This window comes from Oncorhynchus gorbuscha, linkage group LG02, assembly GCF_021184085.1.
Source record: "Oncorhynchus gorbuscha isolate QuinsamMale2020 ecotype Even-year linkage group LG02, OgorEven_v1.0, whole genome shotgun sequence".
Classification (NCBI taxonomy): domain Eukaryota; kingdom Metazoa; phylum Chordata; class Actinopteri; order Salmoniformes; family Salmonidae; genus Oncorhynchus; species Oncorhynchus gorbuscha.
Genome location: NC_060174.1, coordinates 5678094 through 5699959, shown reverse-complemented (window position 1 = coordinate 5699959; position 21866 = coordinate 5678094).

Sequence of the window (21866 nt, the reverse complement as noted above, 5' to 3'; positions counted from 1 at the left end):
CCATCAGGTTATTGGTGAACTTAACCACACCCCCGTCCACTGCAGATTTTTCGTGTACATCAGTCTGTCTCCCTACAAGTCAGGTTCAGGAGTTTACGGAGGCCGCCAGTGGATTTAATAACCTGGGTAATAAACCAGCAGCTGGTGACCTTATGATGGGCGATACAGCCTCCAAACGGCGAAGCCCCCAATCTGGTCCTAGTGTCATGGCAGCTGAATATTTGGTCACGGTGTCATGGCAGCTGAATATCTGGTCCCAGTGTCATGGGAGATGTATACGCCACAGTGAAGGTGCTACCAGTGAACCACTCAGGGTTCCCTGAAACCCCGAGTAGTAAGGACCACTTGTAATTGTTTCTCCATGCGCTGGAGAAAAAGCTACGGAGTTTCACCCCTCCATTTTTTCCCCCAATGCATTTTATGTCCTCATTTACAATGCCAAATTCTTTCAGTCTTTTTTTTGTGTGATGGATGATTGGAAACACCCAGTTGTTGTAAAACTGGCCTCCGCTGAACCAGATCACGTTTTTTGCCCCTTTGAAGATGTGATATTCTCCATGTGACATTCTCCTGTGTCATATCAGTCTCATTCTAAAACCTACCGTCTGTCTCTGCCTGCTCAATTTAGTCCCATTCTCGTAACCGAGTGACTTGAAATCTCTAGATTATCTTTTTTTAGATATCTTACTTACCATAAATACAGTACATGACATGAAATGCCTTATTAAACATTTATTATGTAAACTTGACTCGCATTCAAAATGTCTCCTAAATGTAGCTGGCACTGCTCATTAAACTGAAATGTGTATAAACTAGGGTACATGAGACGCTGTTTACTTTGACTCGACCAGAACAATCTCACATCTCCATTCTTCCACCGGATTAATTGGGGTAATTGTCTTGTGTTAGCAACACAAGGTAAATCCAGGCTCCAGAGGAGTCTGAACCAGCCAACCTGGCAGCCAGGAACGATTGGCATCTGGCTGGAGCGCCGTGCAGCCGTCGCTGTGACGAAACAACCAGACCTGCATTCTTGGTAATTGTAGACAGCTTAGCTGGTTTCAAATATCTGAGTGAGTTGGCAAAAAAATGTAAAAAAAAAAAAAACTGCTGCCGTGGCAGCTTTACTTCCTGTTTTGTTTATGTCCTGGTTCAACTGTGTTTAACCTGGATTTTATTGATGTATTTCCTGCCACTGCAACAAATTCTATAATGTAATATAATTGTCTTATTCACATTCTCTCTCTAGCGCACTGTTACATCTGATGGTCTTTTGGCAGTGTTGTGGAGATATGTCAACTACAGGGCAGGGCCTCTATCAACGACTCAGCACTTCCTGTAAAACACTCACTCTGGACTAGTGACCATTAGAGTGGCCATCTATCAGTGAAGTGTGGGAGGGGGGGCTTGCAGGACCCCCTGATGACATATGAGGGACACCCAAGGGATGCCCCACACCAGGACCACCTCCCATGACTTATGACCTCATCCCTCTGAGTCCCGTCATTGTCCTGCTTAACCCTGACCTCAGCTGCCAGCGTTTACATACACTCTGTTGGAAGAGGAAGGGAAAGGGAAATGGTCTCTTTATTTTATCACACATTTCTATCAATCTCTTTTGCAGAAAATGTCCTCTTTTGCTGAAAATGCCCTGTTAGTTTGTAGCACATGGCGTGAAGGGAAAAGTTATGTTGGATGTGGAGGTTTGAATGTTGTACCCCCACAGCTGCAATATGTGGAATATATTGGGATGCACAGCATTCGATGCATCATATTCAGTGACTAATCTGTTGATTTTCACTAATTGTATTCATTTGAAACAGTGGGATAAATTACAGTCGATAGCAATCCTCAATGACTTCATTCATTTTTTTTTAGGGTGATGGTTTGAGGAATAAATGCAAACCATAGGCTTTTGGTTGAAAATGAAAGAAAGCTGCTATTTAAAAAAAAAAAAAGAAGAAGAAGTTTTAAACGTAATCAAGATGCCTCTCCACACTTCCACACAGACATCTGGTAAATATTGACGGCTGCCGCCTCCGACGTCCTCTTCAACCGCTGGGCTCTTCAACCGCTGGGCTCTTCAACCGCTGGGCTCTTCAAATATAAAAAAGGGAGAGAACGCAAACTCTGCTACTTATACTTACTCTCCCCCCCTTCTCCCACTCCTCATGAATAACTTCCCCATTGTCTCTCTTGTTGGTCTGAAAAATAAGGCCGGGGGGGGGGTGGATGGAAGACTAAGGGCTCTATTTAATCTGGAAAGCTGAACCGTTACAGATTCTGTAATAGAAATGTAAAAGGTCATTTCTGATTTAGGCTTCGTACGCAGCGTGTACCTGCTAAAAGAGGGAACATTTCCTTTTAAAATGTCACCAGTTTCAGTCAAGTTGGGAAAGAGAAAGAGGGAAAGAGAAAGAGGGAAAGAGAAAGATGGAAAGAGAAAGAGGGAAAGAGAAAGATGGAAAGAGAAAGATAGAAAGAGGGAAAGAGAAGATGAGAAAGAGAAAGAGGGAAAGAGAAAGATGAGAAAGAGAAAGATGAGAAAGAGAAAGATGGGAAAGAGACAGATGAGAAAGAGGGAAAGAGAAAGAGAAAGATGGGAAAGAGAAAGATGAGAAAGATGAGAAAGAGGGAAAGAGAAGATGGGAAAGAGAAAGATGGGAAAGAGGGAAAGAGAAAGATGAGAAAGAGAAAGATGGGAAAGAGAAAGATGAGGAAGATGAGAAAGAGGGAAAGAGAAAGATGAGAAAGAGAAAGATGGGAAAGAGAAAGATGGGAATGAGAAAGATGGCAAAGAGAAAGATGGGAAATATGGAAAGAGAAAGATTGGAAAGAGAAAGATGAGAAAGAGGGAAAGAGAAAGATGGGAAAGAGAAAGATGGGAAAGATGGAAAGATAAAGATGGGAAAGAGAAAGAGGGAAAGAGAAAGAGGGAAAGATAAAGATGGGAAAGACAAAAATGGGAAAGAGAAAGATGAGAAAGAGAAAGATGAGAAAGATGGAAAGAGAGAGATGAGAAAGATGGAAAGAGCATGATGGGAAAGAGAAAGAGGGAAATAGAAAGACGGGAAAGAGAAAGATGAGAAAGAGGGAAAGAGAAAGATGGGAAAGAGAAAGATGAGAAAGGTAGGAAAGACAAAGAGGGAAAGAGAAAGATGGGAAAGAGAAAGATGGGAAAGAGGGAAAGAGAACGATGGGAAAGAGAAAGATGGAAAGAGAAAGATTGGAAAGAGAAAGAGGGAAAGAGAAAGATGGGAAAGAGAAAGATGGGAAAGATGGAAAGATAAAGATGAGAAAGAGAAAGATGGAAAGATTAAGATGGGAAAGAGAAAGAGGTAAAGAGAAAGATGGGAAAGAGAAAAATGGGAAAGAGAAAGCTGAGAAAGAGAAAAATGGGAAAGAGAAAGATGAGAAAGAGAAAGATGAGAAAGAGGGAAAGAGAAAGATGGGAAAGAGAAAGATGAGAAAGGTAGGAAAGACAAAGAGGGAAAGAGAAAGAGGGAAAGAGGAAGATGGGAAGAGAAAGAGGGAAAGAGGAAGATGGAAAGAGAAAGAGGGAAAGAGAAAAAGATGGAAAGAGAAAGATGGGAAAGAGAAAGGTAGGAAAGAGAAAGAGGGAGAGAGAAAGATGAGAAAGACGGAAAGAGAAAGAGGAAAGAGAAAGAGAAAGAGGGAAAGAGGGAAAGAGGGAAAGTGAAAGAGGGAAAGAGAAAGAGGGAAAGAGAAAGATGAGAAAGATGAGAAAGAGGGAAATGAATTCATGCAATGTGGATAGAATAAAACTTTCAAGTACATAAATGGTACAGGAGAAAACAGACGGGCAAATAGCCTGGCAGGTCAAGTGACCCTACATCATTCACATGTTCTACTTCAAAATCCCATTGTCCCTTTTGAATCCTATCACCCCCCCCCCTCCCCTTCCCTTCCCTCGAATGAGCTTCATTAGGATTTAAGACCATACTGAGTATGTTTTGGTTAGACTAAGTGGTTGGCTATGTGCATTTTGGAAGCCACCAATGCCCGTGGGACTCGTTGAAGCATTTGCGATTGATCCATTTCCATGACTGCTGCAACACTTAACAGTGGTCAAACGTTACCAGAGAAACAATGGTCCTTTTTCACTGTGGGGAGATCCTGATTTGAGGAATGTGACCTTGTGGTTGACAGGGAACCACAAACTTTACGATCCCCTTTCCACCCTTCTCCAATTTTTTTTTCCATTTCAACTACATTTGTTTTTCATTTGAGAAAAAAAAAAAGCTCTGTTTCTCTTCTGTGAAAACACAGTGTCCCAGGAGGCGTTTGAACTGGCTAGTATCATCGCAGCCAGGTCACATTGTGATGATCTCAACTCACAATATCAGACACCCTGCCTCCAGAAAACAGTGGGTGATTTGTGACACAGGAGATACCCTGCATTGTCCTTTCTTCGTAAAAGTTCCAGCCCTGCACATTGTATCTGTGGATAGATAGCATACATTTTACACACTATTGTGGATGGATGGACAGACAAGGTTAATGCATGAGTGAATACAGGCAGATAAACAACAGAATGAAACATGATCTATGCTAGGCGAAGGAAACGCACACAGTGGATAACATTGGCAAGCTGTGTCTTCCAGATGTACCTTATGAGAAAAGCAAGAACATGGAAGTACAGAATCACTGTTCTGGAAGGAGGTCATTATTGTAATGACGTTTTAACAGAAACAACAGTTTTACCGGTTGAAATAAGCAAATTTAAAAAAATGTTTTATTTATTTAACTAGGCAAGTCAGTTAAGAACAAATTCAAATTTACAATGACACTGGACCAATTGTAAGCCGCCCTATGTGACTCCCCATCACGCAGCCTGGAATTCAACCAGGGTCTGTAGTAACACCACTAGCACTGAGATGCAGTGCCTTAGACCGCTGCGCTGTTCGAGAGCCCATGACAATTTTATTACAAAAAAATGTCTCTAGACAACACATTTAAAGGTTTTGCATCAATCCCATGGTTAAAACAGACCTGCATGCATGATTATGTGTGTTTTACCACATTCTGCATTCATGTTTAGGGGGATGTGTCCTCAATAAGAGGGTAGTGAACAAAACCAGAGTCGTCCTGATTGTTTAGGGGGATGTGTCCTCAATAAGAGGGTAATGAACGAAACCAGAGTCATCCTGATCGTTTAGGGGGATGTGTCCACAATAAGAGTGTAGTGAACAAAACCAGAGTCGTCCTGATTGTTTAGGGGGATGTGTCCTCAATAAGAGGGTAATGAACGAAACCAGAGTCGTCCTGATCGTTTAGGGGGATGTATCCTCAATAAGAGGGTAATGAACGAAACCAGAGTCATCCTGATCGTTTAGGGGGATGTATCCTCAATAAGAGGGTAATGAACGAAACCAGAGTCGTCCTGATCGTTTAGGGGGATGTGTCCTCAATAAGAGGGTAGTGAACGAAACCAGAGTCATCCTAATTGTGGCTCTAACAACTTGGTTGAACTATTGCTACATTATACTAGTTTAGGGGGAAATAATTATCCACATATTCTCACAGACTGACCTGCCAATGGCATGTATGAACGAAGAATTAACATAAATTGCAGAGAGGTGTGCAATTACTCCAGTGCTGAGACGATCCTAAATTATTTTGACTCTTTTGACTCAAAGATATTTCACGTTTTCATTTTTTTTTGGATCATTTAATTAAACAGAAGTTTTGAGGTCCAAACGAGAGAAGTGTTTTAGAGGTAATGGATTTCAGGGAGTAGTCTTGAAACAGTCGTGACTGTTGTATTACACTGGATGATAATATGGTGTATGTGGCTCCGCTCTGACCTTTGACCTCATGCGGTGGAGACAGGATGTTGACAGTAAAACCAAACAAGTTGTACCTATGGATGATACTTGTGTGCACCTCCAACTGAGAAAAGTCACCCTACTGAAGATGACGGTAAGCGGTTAGGGTCATGGTTAGGGTTTAGGGTAGGGTTTAGGGTTAGGGTTTAGGGTAGGGTTTAGGGTAGGGTTTAGGGTAGGGTTTAGGGTAGGGTTTAGGGTAGGGCTTAGGGTAGGGTTTAGGGTAGGGCTTAGGGTAGGGTTTAGGGTAGGGTTTACGGTAGGGTTTAGGGTAGGGCTTAGGGTAGGGTTTAGGGTAGGGCTTTAGGGTAGCGTTTAGGGTAGGGTTTAGGGTTAGGGTTTAGGGTAGGGTTTAGGGTAGGGTTTAGAGTAGGGTTTAGGGTAGGGTTTAGGGTAGGGTTTAGGGTTAGGGTTTAGGGTAGGGTTTAGGGTAGGGTTTAGGGTAATGGTTTATGGTTAGGGTTTAGGGTAGGGCTAGGGTTAGGGTTAGGGTTAGGGTTTAGGGTTAGGGTTTAGGGTAGGGTTTAGGGTAATGGTTTAGGGTAGGGTTTAGGGTAGGGTTTAGGGTTAGGGTTTAGGTTAGGGTTTAGGGTAGGGTTTAGGGTAGGGTTTAGGGTAGGGTTTAGGGTAATGGTTATGGTTAGGGTTTAGGGTAGGGTTTAGGCTAATGGTTATGGTTAGGGTTTAGGGTGGAGTTTAGGGTAGGGTTTAGGGTAATGGTTATGGTTAGGGTTTAGGGTAGGGTTTAGGGTAATGGTTATGGTTAGGGTTTAGGGTAGGGTTTAGGTTTAGGGTAATGGTTATGGTTAGGGTTTAGGGTAGGGTTTAGGGTCATGGTTATGGTTAGGGTTTAGGGTAGGGTTTAGGGTAATGGTTATGTTTAGGGTAGGTGTAACAATGTGTTTTGAGAGTCTGGAAGCAAGTTCAGGGAGTGAGTGTTTTAATAAATAAACACAACATGATACAAAATAAGAAACACAAACAACACACAGACATAAAACAGAAACAATATCACCTGGAGAAGGAACCAAAAGGGAGTGACATATATAGGGAAGGTAATCAGGGAAGTGATGGAGTCCAGGTGAGTCTGATGATGCTCAGGTGCGCGTAACGATGGTGACAGGTGTGCTCCATAATGAGCAGCCTGGTGACCTAGAGGCCGGAGAGGGAGCACACAGTGACAGTAGGGAATTTCCAAGGAACCAACTTTAGCAGTTACCCATCCCACTGTTGAGAGGATTTGGGTTTTGTAAATATACGTATTTTAGGATTTGGGGGTTTTAGGTTAGGATCAGGCAACGTAAAAGCTATAGTGATGGTTCAATGTAATAGCATGATTAGGTGATCTAAGCAGAAAGACAAGTACTCTACATTACCAAAAGTATGTGGACACCGGCTTGTCGAGCGACTCATTCCAAAATCATGGGCATTAATATGGCATTGGTCCACCCACCTTTACTGCTATAACAGGCCTCCAGTCTTCTGGGATGGCTTTCCACTAGATGTTGGAACATTGCTGCTATAACAGGCCTCCAGTCTTCTGCATTAGTGAGGTCGGGCTCTGATGTTGGGCGATTATACCTGGCTCTGCAGTCGGCGTTCCAATTCATCCCAGAGGTGTTCGATGAGGTCGAGGTCAGGGCTCTGTGCAGGCCAGACAAGTTCTTCCACACCGATCTCAACAAACCCTTTCTGTATGGACCTCGCTTTGTGCACGAGGGCCTTGGTATTCTGAAACAGGAAAGGGCCTTCCCCAAACTGTTGCCACAAATTTGAAAGCACAGAATCGTCTAAAACTGTCATTGTATGCTGTAACGTTAATATTTCCCTTCACTGGAACTAAGCGGCCTAGCCCGAACCATGAAACACATTCCCAGACCATTATTCCTCCTCTACTGAACTTTACAGTTGGCACTATGCATTCGGACAGGTAGCGTTCTCCTGGAAGCTGCCAAAACCAGATTCTTCTGTTGGACTACCAGGTGGTGAAGCATGATTCATTGCTCCAGAGAACCATGGATCCAGAGTTCAATTGCGGCGAGCTTTACACCACTCCAGCCTACTACGCTTAGCATGGCTCAAGGTGATCTTAAGCTTGTGTGCGGCTGCTCGGCCATTGAAACCCATTTCATGAAGCTCCTGACAAACAGTTACTGTGCTGACGTTGCTTCCAGAGGCAGTTTGGAACTCGTTAGTGAGTGTTGCAACCGAGGACAGGCGATCTTTACACACTACACGCTTCAGCGCTTGGCTGTCCCAATCTGTGAGCTTGTGTGGCCTACCACTTTGCGGCTGAGTCGTTGTTGCTCCTAGACGTGTTCACGTCACAATAACAACACTTAGCCGAATCCACCTTTTTGAAGGGTTGTCCACATGTTATCGATCGATTGATTGATTGATTTTATAAATATTATTCCAATCATTTATTCTATTCCCTTTATGTAAGATCATTACATCTACAAGAAGCCAGCAGCAGTGCAGAAACCAACGCTGGAGACATTTGAGCTTATAGGATGTTGTATTGACAGATATAAATCACCTTTACGGTCGTGTGGGTTAGTTTATATCCAGAAATAGCTAGATACGAGAAATGATAGAGTTCGGGAAGAAGTATTTTTTCCAACGTTCTAATGCTGCGGTTTCCTGTGACAACCCGTTCCCACGTAGTTTATTTGTCAAACCCATCCATTAATAAAGAGCACTGAAAATGAACAACATAGTGCCTGTAGTTACAATATAAATTGCCATGTTGTTTTAATGGCTGCAGGTTTGTAGCTGTGAAGACAAAGAGGGTGGTTCTCCTGGCTACCTTGGTTAAACTGATGAAACCGTGTCTATTTAGACTTTAATGGTAAAACAACTAACCGAAAGAATAGAATCAAATAGATGAGCGCTGCTTCCTGTGGTTATGTTTCTACTTCTTCTCAATGTTTTTCTTTGACAAATCACCCTTGTAGAGGAACATGCTCCGCGGCAGAGAGGAGGCTCTCAACATACAGCATGGAGGAGCTTCTCACATATCCCACGCGGGAGACGTGTTAAAGGTACTGGCAGTTAATCCCGACACGATGGAGACAGATGTTGAGAATGTTCAGAGCTCTCTCTTTGTGCCACTTTCAAACTCATCCCACATTCATTCTCCTCGACTGTCTCTTGTTCTGCTTGCTGTCTTCCCTTGCCTCTGGCTCTTGAGTTCATCGTTGTGCATTCTTTTCCACACGTCACTGGCTTCCGTATTCTGTCTCTTTGACGATGCAGGGAGGGGGAGGGATTTCCTGTTGATGTCTCCCATAGTTTCCTTTCTTTTCCCCTTTGGTCATTTCTCATTGCAGATAAAAGTGACCTGTTTCAATTCCTCATACCGTGCTGTCAGGGGGCTCGTCAAGTTCAGTTTACTTAAACTTGTTTAATCTCTTGTTGTTTTCAAAGCATAATACTCTTCTCTCTATTTTAATATGGTACAATAGCACAATCTTTGCTTAGCAGGCACTTTTCAAATGCTGTATGCATAGTTAGGGTTTTTACACCTTTCTCCATTTACCCAGCTGGAAAATTACTAGAGCATTAGAAGCCACACTAAGAACATAACAGTCAATGTTTAGGCTAGCTATTGACATCAATATGTCGGCTAGCCATTGGCATCATTATGTCGGCTAGCTATTGGCATCAATATGTCGGCTAGCCATTGGCATCAATATGTCGGCTAGCCATTGACATCAATATGTCGGCTAGCCATTGACATCAATATGTCGGCTAGCCATTGGCATCAATATGTCGGCTAGCCATTGGCATCAATATGTCGGCTAGCCATTGGCATCAATATGTCGGCTAGCCATTGACATCAATATGTTGGCTAGCCATTGACATCAATATGTCGGCTAGCCATTGGCATCAATATGTAGGCTAGCCATTGGCATCAATATGTAGGCTAGCCATTGGCATCAATATGTCGGCTAGCCATTGGCATCAATATGTCGGCTAGCCATTGGCATCAACATGTCGGCTAGCCATTGGCATCAATATGTTGGCTAGCCACTGGCATCAATATGTCGGCTAGCCACTGGCATCAACATGTCGGCTAGCCATTGACATCAATATGTCGGCTAGCCATTGGCATCAATATATCGGCTAGCCATTGACATCAATATGTCGGCTAGCCATTGACATCAATATGTCGGCTAGCCACTGGCATCAATATGTCGGCTAGCCACTGGCATCAATATGTCGGCTAGCCATTGGCATCAATATGTCGGCTAGCCATTGACATCAAAATATGTCAGCTAGCCACTGGCATCAATATGTCGGCTAGCCACTGGCATCAACATGTCGGCTAGCCATTGACATCAATATGTCGGCTAGCCATTGGCATCAATATATCGGCTAGCCATTGACATCAATATGTCGGCTAGCCATTGACATCAATATGTCAGCTAGCCATTGGCATCAATATATCGGCTAGCCACTGGCATCAACATGTCGGCTAGCCATTGACATCAATATGTCGGCTAGCTACTGGCATCAATATGTCGGCTAGCTATTGGCATCAATATGTCGGCTAGCCATTGGCATCAATATGTCGGCTAGCCATTGACATCAATATGTCGGCTAGCCATTGGCATCAATATGTCGGCTAGCCATTGGCATCAATATGTCGGCTAGCCATTGGCATCAATATGTCGGCTAGCCATTGGCATCAATATGTCGGCTAGCCATTGACATCAATATGTCGGCTAGACATTGGCATCAATATGTCGGACATCAATAGCCATTGACATCAATATGTCGGCTAGCCATTGACATCAATATGTCGGCTAGCCATTGGCATCAATATGTCGGCTAGCCATTGACATCAATATGTCGGCTAGCCATTGACATCAATATGTCGGCTAGCCATTGGCATCAATATGTCGGCTAGCCATTGACATCAATATGTCGGGTAGCCATTGGCATCAATATGTCGGCTAGCCACTGGCATCAATATGTCGGCTAGCCATTGGCATCAATATGTCGGCTAGCCACTGGCATCAATATGTCGGCTAGCCATTGACATCAATATGTCGGGTAGCCATTGGCATCATTATGTTGGCTAGCTACTGGCATCAATATGTCGGCTAGCCATTGGCATCAATATGTCGGCTAGCCACTGGCATCAATATGTCGGCTAGCCATTGGCATCAATATGTCGGCTAGCCATTGGCATCAACATGTCGGCTAGCCACTGGCATCAATATGTCGGCTAGCCACTGGCATCAATATGTCGGCTAGCCACTGGCATCAACATGTCGGCTAGCCATTGACATCAATATGTCGGCTAGCCACTGGCATCAATATGTCGCCTAGCCACTGGCATCAACATGTCGGCTAGACATTGGCATCAATATGTCGGCTAGCCATTGGCATCAATGTCACTACCATAAATTCTGTGCAGTACTGTAATGTCATGTTGAGACGTTTAACACATCGTCCAGCATTGTTAAGATATGATGCCCCCTTGCAGACCTATGCCGTGTATAGTCCACTTGGAACACGCCCAATATATTCCTGCTTGACTAGGCTTTGTTCACATGACATCTCACTTTTTCAAGGTGGCGGACGTAGAACAGGCCATGCAGTCGCTAACGATGCGTCAGAGCTAATGGATTTGTCCCAGGCGTCCGAGAAACAACAGACCCGGAGATGAAATGGATGGGAGTGTTCAGAACCTCTCTCCTTCATCTTCATTTCATCTCAAAGGGAAGGGCGTGTTCAGAACCTCTCTCCTTCAAGAGAAGAAGAGAAAAAATGTGAGCGAGCGAGGAATGTTTCACATCTCACCTCATCCCCGACACAGCTTCCATCCATCATCCGTGGCAGCCTAAATCCCCCTCTTTCACTCCACAAAGGGAGGAGACTGAGTTCATAATTAAGGGGGCTTTATTAAAGAAAATTGAATTCTTTACAAGGGAGATAATTGACTGGAAAGGAGCCACTGTGTCTTCGTTTGGGTTTGTCTTCTTCTGTCTTTTGAAACCTTTATGGTTTCTGGTTGTTTTCTTCTGTTTTGAACATTGGTTGGGTCTTGTGAATACATGTGGCGTAGACCAAAGGGCCTCAGTCTCAAGCCAGGGACTAGAGTCAGGTTTCAAGCCAGAGGTCAGTGTGGGAAATCTGGGGGAAAGGCAAGGAGAGGTGAGGGTACTGGGGTTAGCCAAAAAGGGCCAAAAAAGAAGGGCTATCAAACTTCTTTTATTGGGTCTCTAATGTCATCATTCAAGTAAAACAAATGTACAACCGGCGTAATAAAACTAATAAACGTAATAAAAATTCAATGTAAAGTTCTGCTTTAATTGTAGTAATTATTTTATGATAAAATACATGTGACCGCGTCATCGGGGGGGAGGGGCCAACCTGGTTGGGAACCAGATGGTCAGCGAGGGTTTCTGCTCTCTCTTCTCATGTTCAGCTCATAAAAAGGGAATAAAATTGTGTTGCGAGGCTGAAATAGAGGTTTATAACAACCCAGGACTAGAACTCCTCTTTGTCTTGACCCCATGAAAAACTTTACCTCTTCCCTGCCCACTATTATATATATTGTTGTTCTGAGTTAGTAAAAGTGCAGTTGTGTTAGTTTTTTTGTTGTTGTTGTTGCTGAAATGACAACAAAGCCTTCCAGTGAATTGTACAGAGCCCAGGGCTGAATCCTGCTTCATTTTTAATGCTGTAGCTTTTTACTCTTTAAACGATTGAGAGATTTTGTGTCATACACAGATTCTGTGTACTAGAAATATTTAGCAATGACATTGAATATTATATTATATGATGTACAGTGCCTTGCGAAAGTATTCGGCCCCCTTGAACTTTGCGACCTTTTGCCACATTTCAGGCTTCAAACATAAAGATATAAAACTGTATTTTTTTTTGTGAAGAATCAACAACAAGTGGGACACAATCATGAAGTGGAATGACATTTATTGGATATTTCAAACTTTTTTAACAATCAAAAACTGAAAAATTGGGCGTGCAAAATGTTTATATATATAGTTTTATATCTTTATGTTTGAAGCCTGAAATGTGGCAAAAGGTCACAAAGTTCAAGGGGGCCGAATATTTTCGCAAGGCACTGTATATTCTGTGCTCAGTCAAATAGGTTCAAGGTGACTAAATATGTTGTAACAAATAAATACACAGGTTTAAGATGTGTTTATTGGTTATGGAATAATCAGCCACGCGAGTACAATACAGTGGAGTAGAATACAGTGGAGTAGAATACAGTGGAGTAAAATACAGTCGAGTACAATACAGTCGAGTACAATACAGTCGAGTACAATACAGTCGAGTAGAATACAGTCGAGTAGAATACAGTCGAGTAGAATACAGTCGAGTACAACACAGTCGAGTAGAATACAGTCGAGTACAACACAGTCGAGTACAATACAGTCGAGTACAATACAGTCGAGTACAATACAGTCGAGTACAATACAGTCGAGTAGAATACAGTCCGGGGCAGAACTGATTGATTTACTGTAAGAGCGTAAACCATGCATAATTCAAGTTAACCTGCTGTCTCTTCCTTTATAGATGAGCAAATCTCTTTCAAACACAAGGCTGAGAGGCTGAGAGATGTCAAGAGAAACACTACTTAAAAAGCCTTAAAAAAGTAAAGCAGGAAATGAAAAAAGGAGTTAGGTAATCAATCATGACCATGCATTCCCGAGCTGAGGGGTCAGGGTGGGGTCAAGAGCCGAAAGGTCAGGGCCGATGGATGGCGAGGCACAGCTGTGTGCAATGAGTAGCCCATCGGGGTTGCCACTGGATGACCCCTCGAGTCACCACTTCCCCAAACTTTCTACCCATAACACATCTGGGCCACATAGGAGCTCTGTAGCAGACGCGTATCAGAAGAACAGAGAACACTTATCTTCGTGTAATAACCCATTCCTTCTCCAACCAACGTCTCCTCCCCCTTCATCTACACTGATTGACGTGTATTTAACAGAGTGACATCAATAAGGAATCAAAATGTTCACCTGGATTCACCTGGTCAGTCTGTTCCCATGGAAATAGCAGGTGTTCCTAATGTTTTGTTCACCCAGTGTACGTCTCTGTTGTCTCTCAGGAAATGTAACGGGTGAGGTGTCAGTGATGATTTAAGGGAGACCAAGGGAATTGGGAGAAAGGGGAAGTGGAACGAAGGAGTCATACGGTCCTGGTTTTTGGAAAGTCAATCGATTTAAAAGTGTGTTTCAAATTCCATAAATTATCAATTATATTCATCAGGGGGGAGGGTTCCTATAAGATAGTCTGAATGGTTATAAGGACATGAACCGTGTGATGAATCGCTCATACGGGGTGACCACCAGTCAAATTAAATACAATTGTATTTTTTACATTGCTTGGTAAACAACAGGTGTAGACTAACACAAAGGAGAGAGAAACATGGATGTAATAGAAATACAATAACACTGAGAATAGATATACAATGAGTAACAATAACATGGCTGTATACATGCGGTGCCAGTACCTAGTCCATGTGCAGGGGTATGATGTAATATAGGTAGATATGTACATATAGGTAGGGGTGAAAGTGACTAGGCAACAGGATAGATAATAAACAGTTTGGAGCAGAAGTATTTGATGAGTCAAAAAGGGTCTACGCAGATAGTCTGGGCAGCTATTGGTCCACTACATCATAAGGATTAACGGTTTTGAAATGTTGTCCTACATCTAGGAGATACAGTGCATTCTGGAAATTTTGCAAACATTTCTAAAAAAACAAAACATTTTTTTGCTTTGTCATTATGGGGTAATGTGTGTAGATTGATGTTTGTTTAATCAATTTAATCGAATTACGGTGTAAAGTAACAAAATGTGGAAAAACTCAAGGGGTATGAATACTTTTCCGATTGCACTGTATTAGAAAGCTCAGGAAATATGTTATTTTTTTGGACACACATTTAACCTCTTACCTTTTTTGGGCACACAGCTGTTGTTGCCTACCATCAGCGCAACTGTGGAGAGGGGGGCCTGTCAGGAAGTCCAGGATCCAGTTGCAGAGGGAGGTGTTCAGTCCCAGGGTCCTGAGCTTAGTGATGAGCTTGGAGGGCACTATGGTGTTGAACGCAGTCTCAGGACCTTTAACCTCACCACTCTCTCTCTGTGTGTGTGTGTGTGTGTGTGTGTGTGTGTGTGTGTGTGTGTGTGTGTGTGTGTGTGTGTGTGTGTGTGTGTGTGTGTGTGTGTGTGTGTGTGTGTGTGTGTGTGTGTGTGTGTGTGTGTGTGTGTGTGTGTGTGTGTGTGTGTGTGTGTCAGCTGTATATCAGTGTGAGTGTGAGCGTGTGTGTGTGTCAGCTGTTTATCAGTGTGAGTGTGTGAGTGTGTGTGTGTGTCAGCTGTATATCAGTGTGTGTGTGTGTGTGTGTGTGTGTGTGTGTGTGTGTGTGTGTGTGTGTGTGTGTGTGTGTGTGTGTGTGTGTGTGTGTGTGTGTGTGTGTGTGTGTGTGTGTGTATATTCATTCAATCTTCCTTTCTATAGTAAGTGTGTGAGTGTATATGTATCAGGGGAGGCTGGTGGGAGGAGCTATAAACATGATGTAAACTACATTCCTCCTATAGCTCCTCCTATAGCTCCTCCCACTAGCCTCCTCTGATACGCTGTGTTTTGTCTTCCTGACCTCGTCTACTCTCCAGACGCGAGCTCAAAGCCCACCAATTAACCAGCAGCCAGCTCCCTTCTCCTCAACTGCAGCATTACCATAATATATTGGATTTATCAAACAGCCCGTCGTGCTTGTTCTTTCCCTCCACCTGTTAGTGATGCACTCAAACCCCAAATGCAAACGAGGCCTTGGGCCCAGCTGAGCTGGGAGATGCATCTTCAATGTCTGTGGAGCAGATGTCTCCCCTCCCCCGAGACCCTATCTGAGAGGAATCAATAAATAAGGCATCTCTGGGCAGATGGATGTGGTGAGGAGGAAGTGAAGGAGAAAAGGACAGGATCCTGATCAGTTCCTGTCAGGTTGGGTAAGGGGATGCGCGGAAGGAGGAAGGAGGAAGAGAGAGGGAGAGAGAGCGGAAGAGAGGAAGAGAGAGAGAGAGAGAGAGAGAGAGAGAGAGAGAGAGAGAGAGAGAGAGAGAGAGAGAGAGAGAGAGAGAGAGAGAGAGAGAGAGAGAGAGAGAGAGAGAGAGAGAGAGAGAGAGAGAGAGAGAGAGAGAGAGAGAGAGAGAGAGAGAGAGAGAGAGAGAGAGAGAGAGAGAGAGAGAGAGAGAGAGAGAGAGAGAGAGAGAGAGAGAGAGAGAGAGATGCTGTGAGCATGTAAACAGGCCCAACTCCCACTCTTTCACTAGCCCAAGCCAATGGCATGTACCAGATGCTCAGCAGGCTCTGCTCACAATTATTGGCCTGAGGCCAAACCACACGACAAACAATATTAGACACATTATGGAGCACAAAGCCTTCACTATCTCATCCTGGAATATCCAAGGCCTGAGGTCATCTGCCTTTGGCCTAAAGAGCAGGAACCTGGAATTCACCATAGAAAAGGGAAATATAGACATTGTCATCCTACAAGAAACATGGTATAGAGGAGACGTACACACTGGTTGCCCTCTAGGTTACAGAGAGCTGGTAGTCCCATCCACCACACTACCAGGTGGGTGGTATAGAGGAGACGGACCCACTGGTTGCCCTCTAGATTACAGAGAGCTGGTAGTCCCATCCACCAAACTACCAGGTGTGAAACAGGGAAGAGACTCAGGGGGTATGCTAATTTGATATAGAGCAGACCTAACTCACTCGATTAAATTAATCAAAACAGCAACATTTTACATCTGGCTTGAAATGAATAAGGAAATGATCTCAACAGAGAAAAATGTCCTCCTGTGTTCTACCTATATCCCCCCACTAGAATCCCCATATTTTAATGAAGACAGCTTCTCCATCCTGGAGGGGGAAATCAGTCATTTTCAGGCCCAGGGACATGTACTAGTCTGTGGCGACCTAAATGCCAGAACTGGACAAGAACCTGACACCCTCAGCACACAGGGGGACAAACACCTGCCTGGAGGTGACAGCATTCTCTCCCGCAAATGCCCCACTAGACACAAATATGACAACTTAACCAACAAAAACAGGTTACAACTCCTGCAGCTCTGTCGCATGCTGGGTATGTACATAGTCAACGGTAGGCTTCGAGGGGACTCTTACGGTAGATACACCTATAGCTCTGTTGCATCCTGGGTATGTACATAGTCAACGGTAGGCTTCGAGGGGACTCTTACGGTAGATACTCCTGCAGCTCTGTTGCATCCTGGGTATGTACATAGTCAACGGTAGGCTTCGAGGGGACTTACGGTAGATACACCTATAGCTCTGTTGCATCCTGGGTATGTACATAGTCAACGGTAGGCTTCGAGGGGACTCTTACGGTAGATACACCTATAGCTCATGTCTTGGCAGTAGTACTGTAGACTACTTTATCACTGACCTCAACCCAGAGTCTCTCAGAGCGTTCACAGTCAGGCCACTGACACCCCTATCAGACCACAGCAAAATCACAGTCTACTTGAACAGAGCAATACTCAATCATGAGGCATCAAAGCCAAAGGAACTGAGTAACATTAAGAAATGGTATAAATGGAAGGAATGTATTGTGGAAAGCTACCAAAAAACATTTAGGCAACAACAAATTCAATCCATTTTAAATATAATAATAATAATAATAATAATAATATAATAATATATGCCATTTAGACAACTTCCTGGACAAAACGTTCCACTGTAATAGTGAAGATGTTAACTTGGCAGCAGAAAATCTTAACAGTATATCTGACATCTCAGCTTCCCTATCAAAGCTAGAAATTTCAAATAGAAAACTGAAATTGAACAACTAATGACAAGTGGTTTGATGAAGAATTCAAAAACCTAAGAAAGAAATTGAGAAACCTGTCCAACAAAAAAGAGACCCAGAAAACCTGAATCTACGCCTTCACTATGTACGGAAAAAGCTCACTGTAATTGAAGAATCCTTAGACTCTAACCACTTCTAGGAAAACTGGAAAACACTAAACAAACAACAACACTAAGAGTTATCCATCCAAATGGAGATGTCTGTGTCAACCACTTCTCCAATCTTTTTGGCTCTATAACAAAGAGCAAACAGCAAAAACATATACATGATCAAATACAAATCTTAGAATCAACTATTAAAGACTACCAGAACCCACTGGATTCTCCAATTACCTTGAATGAACTACAGGACAAAATAAAAACCCAGAAAGGCCTGTGGTTTTGATGGTATCCTCAATTAAATTATAAAATATACAAACAAAACCTTTCAATTGGCTATACTTAAACTCTTTAACATCATCCTTAGCTCTGGCATCTTCCCCAATATTTGGAACCAAGGACTGATCACCCCAATCCAGAAAATTTGAGATACATTTGACCCCAAAACTACTGTGGCACATGTGTGGCACCGCAACCTTGGGGAAAATCCTCTGCATTATCATTGACAGCAGACTTGTACATTTCCTCAGTGAAAACAATGTACTGAGCAAATGTCAAATTGGCTTTTTACCAAATGATCATACAACAGACCACGTATTCACCCTGCAAACCCTAATATACAAACAAAAAATCCAATTGAATTTTTTAAAAAGCCTTTGACTCAATTTAGTATGAGGGACTGCTATACAAATTGATTGAAAGTGGTGTTGGGGGTTAAACATTATAAAATACATGTACACAAACAACAAGTCTGCTCAAGAGCGGCACATTAGCAGATTATGAGGTGGTGAGAGGAGAGGGACGGGATCTTCATGAGCCAAACCTATTGCGCATTTAGAGTGGTGTGTGAGCCAATAGAGAGTCCCACCCTTTAAAACATGTCATCCCGACCCAAACAGAGATGTGTGTGTCCAATGGCCGAAGCGACCAATAGAGGTGCAGCCAAGTCGAGCGGCAGCCTGAGCCCTCTTGCCAATTGTCAGCCTCTCTTCTCTCTTTTTTTCTCCTTCTCCGTGTGCCCACACAAGCCATTTTAAAGAGCTCGACCTGCGGTGACACGGAAGGCAATGCCAGCAGGTGTGAGAGAGAGAGAGAGAGAGAGAGAGAGAGAGAGAGAGAGAGAGAGAGAGAGAGAGAGAGAGAGAGAGAGAGAGAGAGAGAGAGAGAGAGAGAGAGAGAGAGAGAGAGAGAGAGAGAGGGAGAGAGAGAGAGAGAGAGAGAGAGAGAGAGAGAGAGAGAGAGAGAGAGAGAGAGAGAGAGAGAGGGAGAGAAAGGGAGAGAGGGAGAGAGGGAGAGAGAAAAAGAGAGAGAGAGAGAGACAGAGAGAGAGAGACCTGGGCACACTGCAATAAGTCTCAAGCAAGGGACACAGACCAGATGCCATGCCGTTAATACCAAGGGTCCCGGTGTTTCCAAACATAATCAAATCAGAGGCCGTCAAGTGGAAAAGTAGTTACGTGTTACGCATAAGGGGGGGATGTGATATTTGTTGGGAGGGGTGCCCCATGCGTATCCTGTGGACACAGCAAAGTCAGCAGTACTTCCACTCTTGGTTTAAAGAGGAAGTCAAACATGTCCAATGTCTGGTCCTAGTGGACTTTATACTGGTTCAGATCTACAATTTTACAGAAATAACTATCTGAATCAGATGATTAAACTTCTTCACTCTGAATTACTTGAGAGACTGTCAATGTCAGCAGCAGGTGAAAGTCAGCAGCAGATGAAAGCAGATGCCTGTTTAGGGCCTGAGAGGCCTAAGTGTGTGTGTGTTTGTGTGTGTGTGCGTCTGTTTCTGTGTGTGTGTGTCTGTGTGTCTGTGTGTATGTCTACGTGTGTATGTCTACGTGTGTATGCCTCAGAGGCAGCAGGTTTGGGATACCCAGCTGGCACTCTGGGTGATCCGAGCAAGGCACCTCAGATCAAAAGGAGAGAGGCGGGGACGTGGTGGGGATGGATGGAGGGAGGGAGGGACACTCTAGCCTGAGAGACAGAGAGAAAAAGGGAGAGAGAGGAAAAGAAAGAGAGAGAAAAAGAGAGAGAGACATGATATGACATTTGAAATGTTTTTATTCTTTTGGAACTTCTGTGAGTGTAATGTTTACTGTTCATTTTTATTGTTTATTTTACTTTTGTTATTTATCTACTTCACTTGCTTTGGCATGTTAACATACGTTAATAAAGCCCTTGAATATAATTTAATTGGGGGGGGGGGCGACCACTGCAGGCATGATGGGAAGTAAAATGAGCTGTAGAGCTGGCCCTGAGTGCCCTGTAGTTCCCCGACCAATTAGCATGCCTCAACTTGGCCCATAATATCAACTCAACTTGGCCCATAATATCACCCCAAAAATACAGATATGATATGTTAGAGAGTCTGCAATATTATTTTGGTTTGTAACAAAACATGTCTTGTGTTACAGTTATGTGTCACTCTCTGGGGTGATGTTTCCCCTAGGTACAGACCTACAATCAGTATCACCTCACCCAATCAAATCTAATCAAATCAAAATTGTATTTGTCACATGCACCAAATACAGCAGGTGTTGACCTTTGCGTGAAATGCTTAATACAACAGGTGTTGACCTTTGCGTGAAATGCTGAATAGAACAGGTGTTGACCTTTGCGTGAAATGCTTACTTACATGCCCTCAACCAACAAGCAATTTTAGGAAAATATAGTTAAGAAACAATTTATTTAATAAACTAAAGTAAAATAAATAAATAAATAAAAGTAACACAATAAAATAACAATAATAAGGCTATATACAGAGTGTTCCGGTACCGGGTCAATATGCAGAGGTAGAGGCTAGTCGAAGTCATTTCTACAGTTGTTGCTCAAATAAAAGTTTTGAGTTTATGCTGCGGGACGTAGAGGTAATTTGTGGTTCATTCTTTTTCATAGTCTTTAATAAAGAAATGTTTTGGTTATCCTGACTTGGACAGCTTGTATTAAAGTAGTCCATTATGGGCTATTAGCAGGACAGTAGACTTTCGCCATCACCTCTCTGTATCTGTACACTTTGTGCAGGGAAATTGATCAGCATTAAAATCTTAATGGCTGGGGCCTCCCGAGTGGCGCAGCGGTCTAAGACACTGCAGTGCAAACTGTGTTGCTACAAATACTGGTTTGATACCCGTGCCGGCAGCGACCGGGAGACCCATGAGGCGACGGTGGGCTTCTGGTTTCTCTCCCTCTAAAAACAGAAAGAAATAATTCTAAATAACAAAGTACTAAAAATGTCTCACCCAATGTTCTCGCTCACTTTAAGTTATTTGAAAACAAAATCATCTTCAAAATACCGTTGTTTTTTTAACAAAAATGATGATTATTATTTTTAATTCATTATTAATTCATTTAGAATGATGTAAAAGCCCCTTAGATAGTCACAAGCATAGCTGGCTGTGAATTCTGCAAACAATGTTTCTAGGATGTGTTATTAGCAGGACAATATATATTGGTCATATTGGTCATGGCTCCCGAGTGGCTCACAATAGGATTGCCTTGCAGTTCTCCAACTTTATCCACTGAGATAGTGGTGGGTGCACTAGGTTCAGGGCACGAGGGCAGGGGGCACGGGAAGAGCCGCAGAGCAGCGCACAGGAGACGGAACTAGCCCATGGGGAAATGAGGAGGAAGAGGAAGGGGGAATGGGGGTGGACCCTCACCCCGCCCCACTGGGTAGCACAGAGCAACACTTAAAGGGGCATTGCACTAATAATTGCGCTGACTAGGTAAACGTTCCGGTGTTCTTGGTGCCTGTCTGTACCTTCTAACTAAACAATTTAACTAATAATGGCGCGAAAAATGCCCCTTTGATATTAATTGGGAGGATAGAAATGAATAAATATTAAAGTGCTAGACCTCTCACTGGGGAGACAGGGTGGCCTAGTGGTTAGACCTCTCACTGGGGCGGCAGGGTAGCCTAGTGGTTAGACCTCTCACTGGGGCGCCAGGGTAGCCTAGTGGTTAGATCTCTCACTGGGGCGGCAGGGTAGCCTAGTGGTTAGATCTCTCACTGGGGCGGCAGGGTAGCC